Raw genomic sequence first — 6828 nt, 5'->3', positions numbered from 1 at the left:
CCTCAATGTTTTGGTTCTTTATTGAACATGACAACAGCACCTTTTTAAAAAATGTATTACATCTGACATATTATTTGAACTGTATCAAATTTAATGCATTTAAACCTTTTCTGCATTAAAACTGTTTCGATTGACTGGGTGATTTTTACAACATTTCTAGATAGTTCATATATATTTATATTATTTATATACGACTCATTCTTTATGCAAACAATATTTCGTGTGTTCGGTAAAAATTTTTTTTAGTTTATTTATTTATTTGTTTACAAGAAAATTACATGAAATTAACACAAAAAAAGAAAAGTAAAAAAAAGTAAGTGTTTTTTTTTTTAGCAATTTAATTGCCAAGTTGCTGATTGCTTTTTCCCATCTTTTTGTTTTAAAAGAAATCAATCACCAATTTGCTCACGTTTCAAAGGTTTAAAGGCATTTTAAAGGCATCAGAATGCAGCACAAGAAAACTAATGTTAATCCAGGTGTTAAGGGATTAATGAATATTACTAACAGGGCTCCTTGAAAAAAAAATAGTATAAAGACTTCATGATAATGAAAAGATTTACCAAATTCCACCAGTTGCCTGAATCTATAACTGAATAGTTATCCTTAATATACATCTTAATTTAGTGATGATATTTGCATGAGAGTTTATTGTCAGCATAAAATATTATGACCCTCAGTTTCTCCACTTCAGTGATGGTTTCACACATCTCCGGAAACAGAGTGAGACACTGACCTCTTGTGCTGATTTCAAAGCATTGCAATTCACCTACTTGTGAAAAGATTGAGGACTTTCAGGTTCCCTTTTATTTTCCTTTAAGAGTTAAATAAAACCAAATGATAATTTAACTTCTGACTTTGGTGCAGGAGGTTTTATGTTAACCCTTTAACACCTGGAGCAAATTCACTTTTTTGTGCTCAGGTGTTCAGATGCCTTTCACAAGCATTTAAACCTGTGAAACCTGAAGATATCTTTCCAAAACACGGGGAAACATAGTGGGCTTCTTGGCAAGAAAAACAAAGTAAAAGATGTACAGGGAATGAACTGAAAATTAGCTTTTGGGGAGGTTATCAGATGTATACATACATACTTATTCTTTTTTTTTTTTTACTTTTTAAATTATTATTACTATTTTCTTGCTTTTTTACTTATTTTCAGACATTTTCTCTTTTTCTCTTTTGCTTATTTAAAAAAAATCTTGCAACTTTTTATTTATTTCTTGCTAAATATTTGGCCATTTCTTGTTAAATTGCACATTGCTTTCTTTCCATGTTTTTGAAAGAAATCATACCGATTTGCTCAGGTCTCAAACGATTAAAGGTTTACCCATTGTGCGATTGAATTTCATGCTAAAATATTGTATCAACATCAAGTTCATATAAATTAAACACATTAAAATGTGCATGGCATTGTTTAAAACCATTTGATACCAAAATCCAAACAGAAACTGCTGTTTGATGTACACGGTAAATCAGTGAGATGTAGATCTCATTGTAAGTGTGTTGAGCAGTTCAACAAAGACTGAGCATCAGCCATACATGCAGCCATAAACATTAAAACATCAGCATAAAAAAATCCACACAGCAGGTTTAAATCAAGTCTCTGAGGCTACAGCTCATCACAAATTAGGCTCTGCAGAACGCTGTAATGTTCGCCACAGTGTAAAAGCAGTTTAGAGGCCATATTGGGTCTTGATCTGTGCTGTTATGCCCCCTGCTGGGGTACATAAGGGAGCCTAAAACCCCACATCAGCAAATGAAAAGTGCTGATCATGACAGAATGTGAGCCTTCAATCTTCATGTTCAGTTAATTGTTTACCTGCTGCAGGCTGCAGATGTAAGGGAAAAAAAGAACAAAAATGCACTCAAACAATACAACAAAAGGCTGGCTCAGCGTTCTGTAAAAAAACTGCACGCTTAGACCGACTTCTGCTGCTGAGATGTTTTACTTCAGTGGTACCCATTTCCTCACATACCCTTCCTTTTTACTTCTTCAGAACATTGTATCTGCCCAATTACAGCCGACTGCAATCTCTGGCTCCGCAAAAAAAAAAAAAGACTGATCATAACATCAAAAGTTTAAGGAGTCTAAAAAAGTAGAATAAAGAGTAAAAGAACCTTTCAATTAGTACCAGAGTGAAACTGAATTAACTTCCCTGCAAGTGCTGCACTCAGAAAGATTAAAGAACTATGTGAACAAAAAGCCTTTAAAGTGAGAACACTGAAATGAGGCACTGTGGAAAATTAAAGATACATTTTTGCACAAAGAATCTGGAAGTAACCACTGAATGCAAATTAACAATGTGAATCACCATCTCTTAGACATTGTTCACTGCACATTTGAATAATATAGTGTTTTTTCTTAATGTAGTATTTCTATAGTGAAGCAAGACATGGAGATCAACACGTGTCTTTGTTTTTCAAAGTATAGACTCATTTCACAAATTTGAAGATATCTGGGACACTATATAGTGTAAAAGAAATGATGGTTGTGATATATATATGTGTGTTTGTGTGTGTATGTGTATTTTTGTGTGTGTGTATGTGTATATGTATATGTATAGTGTGTATATATAATATATTTCAACTGGAAAATTAGCACTGGACAAAATTGGTGACACTTTTCCAAAAAGTAAAAAACTGTGAAGGGATTGAGTCACACAAAGCTCAGTTGCAAAATCACATACAGCAGAAATTCACACCCAGTACTTACTGAACATATTGTTAGCAGATGGCTAATTCTTCAACCAGTTTGCCTTTAATCTGAGCCATATTTATCATACTAATCCATTTCAGTATAACATGGGATATGGTACACACTTGATTATACTGTGGCGTGAGTGAAAAAAGCCCCAGTGCTTAATTTGTGTACAGTGTCCTTTAATTTTGCCCAAATGTCAAATAATACAGATTTGGGACCAAGAGCACGCAGAGTTTTCTGTATGGAGCACAAGACGGATGCACATTAAGACTAAACCTTTGAAGATTAATACAATATTAAGAAGATTGTAGTTAAATGAAGCTTGCAGGCTGTTATGCAAACCACTTCACTTCAGTGGTGATCGGTGATGTAAATAAGTAGGTACTTTTACTTAAGTGCAGTACACTATTAAGATACTTGTATTTCCACTTCATGCAAATTTATTTCCTTAGAAACACAGTAGGCTTGTTGTAGCTTCATCTTAGTTAATTTAGGAACATATGACACATTGTTATGGATAAAACTACACAACAGTATATATGTGAAGCAGTTAAAATGACCTCCACTTTGACCAGCTACAATCTCAGAGTGCCACTTATATGTTAAAACATCAGTGAAGATCATATCTCCAATAAGGACTCTTACTTGTAATGGAGTATTTTCATAGCTACTTTTACTCACTGATGGAAAGAAACTAAGTAGACATAACTTTACTTAAGTACTTTAGTAAAGTGCATTAACTGTATTAAATAAGTTGCTAGTTTGCATGTACAGATTAATTATACCAAATATGATCAACAAGTAAATTATCATTTGATATTATAGATGGAAATAAAACTTTAAATTGTAGCAGATAAAGTAGCTTTAAAATGATCGCCACCATAAAATTAAAATGATGTACACATTAATGAGTAAAACATTTAATCAAATTATATACATAATACACACAGGAACCCCAAAAGTGGGAACAAACTTATTTTTTCTGCATATATAAATGAAAGATTTTGCTATTGGCTAAATTTGAACTCAGTGTCACATCTCTCATGCTCAAAACCTACACTGACATCCTTTCAGTCAATTGCAATATTATACTGACTTACTTTTACTTAAGCAGCCTAAATTATGTACTTATAATACGGATTTCAAATATGTATGGAAGTAGCTGAATACTTCCATCACTGCTGGTGATTTATTCTCACTTCCCTTGCTGCAAGGGTAGACTGCACGGTACCATAATTCAAACGCAACTTGCGTAACGACGCAGCGTAATTTAACGTCTGTCTGTGGCCTGTTGCTGTAACGTCATTGCCCATCCGCTCAGGTAGCGCTTCAGGAAACGCTGGTATCAAAACTGCGTCCTTATTTATAGTATTTTATAAACAAGTTAGCCACAACAGCCACACTTTATCACTCCAGGACGTCTTTGTTTATTAATGATGCTTTTTCTCGCTGTTGGTGCCTCATTCTTGGCCAACTTTTGAACATTTTAAGGCCCACGTGGAGTTTCCAGACCTGTCATGGACAACTTGAGATACCTGCCAAAGAGCCAACTCTACCAGTGACTTCGCAAAGATAAGTGCTTGCTGCTTTTACTAACATGTGAGATGCTGTCTTGGCTCAGCTGTTGTTTGTGTGTGTTTGTTGGGCTGTTTTAGTGCTTCTGGCTGATGTTTCTCTGTCAGATCTGCTTGTTGCGTCTGCTGGTTGATGACTCTGCAAGTACTGCTGTCATGTAGCTCCGACATGTGCGATTGTAATAATTGATTCATTTCTTGGAGCTGCTGTGCTCATGTTTGTTATGGTTGTTGTTTGGCATGTGAAGGATTATTAATATTTATGTTTGAGTTTCATTATTGTTTGAGTGATGCTGAGTTAAATGTGCTGAATTGGATTCATGGCAACCTTGGCATTTGAATTGAAGGATCTAGTACACATCCATGATGGGAAACTGAACACATAGGCCAAAATGGTAATTTTGCTCTTTTTGAAATGCTATTCAGTTGAGCATTTGAGAAATATTTCATTAAAAATGTTTTTTATTGTCAGCATGCCTAACTGCTCTTCATACCATAATATCCAAAAAGCTGATCTCTTGTTTTGTTGTTTTTCTGCTGCTACATTGAGCTGCACTCAATGCCGACCTTAAGCTTACAATGCACTGATACTCACCTGCTGCTTATCACACTACCTAGCATTTAATTTCAGACTGTCTGCTGGAAGCTGTGTTTTTTGTGTGATTTTAATCTATGTTTAATAATCTGTTGCTAAACTGATGTGTTTTAGCCTGCTACTAAAATTCAGGCAGATTGCTGTTAAGATTTGTGCATCTATTGTATAGTATAACCCCTGCATTGTGTTTGAACATTCTTCTTTTTTAAAATAAAATAGCTTTATTTAATTCATATTTTTGCTTATGCAAGCACACATACAAATGGAGAGATGGTTGTAATATACAGATATTATACAAAAAACAAACAGGCCTACAGTATACCCTCTCCTTGTCCCTCCTGACCTCCCTTTACAGCAAGAGCACATAAAAAAGAAAGAAAAGAGGGGGGTCTAATACATACATATTAATTACAGTGGCTCCATTTAAAGTACGTGTTATACATGCTTTGTTGTTAAATGGCCACATAGCGACTCCGATACGAGTCTCTTCTATGCTGAGCTTGATGTGTGCTTGTGACAAGGTCAGAGCCGAGATACAAACTACACGCTGTATTTTGTGAACACTCAGCTATGAAATTTGCCATTTTTTCCTCTTTCTACTTGTCAGTAGTCTCCCTGCAGGAGTCCTGATTGCCCCAAGTGATGTAACATTTTTAGTAGATCGTCTGCTTTTTGGAGAGGATGAGAAATAATGAAGTGCTGGTTATGTCCCCTTTGAATGATAATAGCACTTTATTAAAGACAAATTTTATGCAGTTTCAGATGGCTTTTTTTAATAATAATTTTTGTCTGCATGACTTTGATTCAGAGATGTAAAATGAAGACTTAACTTTTCATTTTTTTAAAAAAAAAATGTGTTTTGGGCCGTAACTTATCATTTTGAAGTAAATGTTGATTGCACAATGTAATGGCTATAAAATAATGATGCCATTAGTGTTTAGATTGGTTCCACATAAGCCTCGCTTTTGTGACAAGTGAAAGAATAATACTCATAGCCTGTTCATAAGGAGCTGCCTGGGGAGTTCATGATTTGTGATCTTGAGGTCTGTACTAAAGTTAAAAACATACGTGAGTAACGGTTCATAAGACTGACTTAAAACATAAAACTGGCTAAAAAGATAAATATGTCATATGGTTAAAATGGTTAAAATAATTAGAATTGGTTTGGTTCAGGGGATATCCTACAATATGTATATTTCTTTCCTCTCTTCTCCCCTTATTTACTTTCCTCTCTTTTCCCCTTCTCTCTCCTATTTTTTAAAAGTCATTTTTAGTATCCATTAGTTCAATATATAAGCTACTGTTTGAAAACACACAGAAACCCAAAAAGTGGGAGCAATCTTAGTTACTTGGCATCTGTGAATGAAAGATTTTGCCATACATGTTAATTGGCTAAATAAATAATAAAATGGGCTATAAAATAATGGCACCATTAGTGTTTAGATTGTTTCCATATAAGCCTCGCTTTTGTGACAAGTGAAAGAATAATACTGATAGCCTGTTCATAAAGAGGCCTGAAGAGTTCATGATTTGTAAGGAACTCCCCTTGGTAGATATGTCACATGGTTAAAATACTAAAAATAGTTATATTAGCACAGTAGTATTAGTATTAGTATTTTATTCTACATTGCTTCATTTAAGATGTATGATCTGTATGTAAGTGTTAATTGTTGGTGATCTAAGATCCTGAGAACAGTTGCTTGGTCTCCACTCACATACCAGGGGAAGTTGTGATATTTCATTAATAAGTAGAGGTCAACAGATTATTGGCTTGTCTGATTATCGGGGCCGATATTTGGCATTTTGTCAATTACCTGTATCTGCATTTTGTTTTGGTGATTGCTGATAGCTGTTCATTTCCCTCTGGTCTTAAACAGTTGTTAAGGCATTTAAACAAAGTTTTCTGTTGGAGATTATTATATTCCAAATTCTTTGTGCGGATACAAATACCTTTTGTTAAA

Source organism: Plectropomus leopardus, chromosome 20, assembly GCF_008729295.1.
Source record: "Plectropomus leopardus isolate mb chromosome 20, YSFRI_Pleo_2.0, whole genome shotgun sequence".
NCBI lineage: Eukaryota > Metazoa > Chordata > Actinopteri > Perciformes > Serranidae > Plectropomus > Plectropomus leopardus.
Note: the sequence above shows the minus strand (reverse complement) of the source record.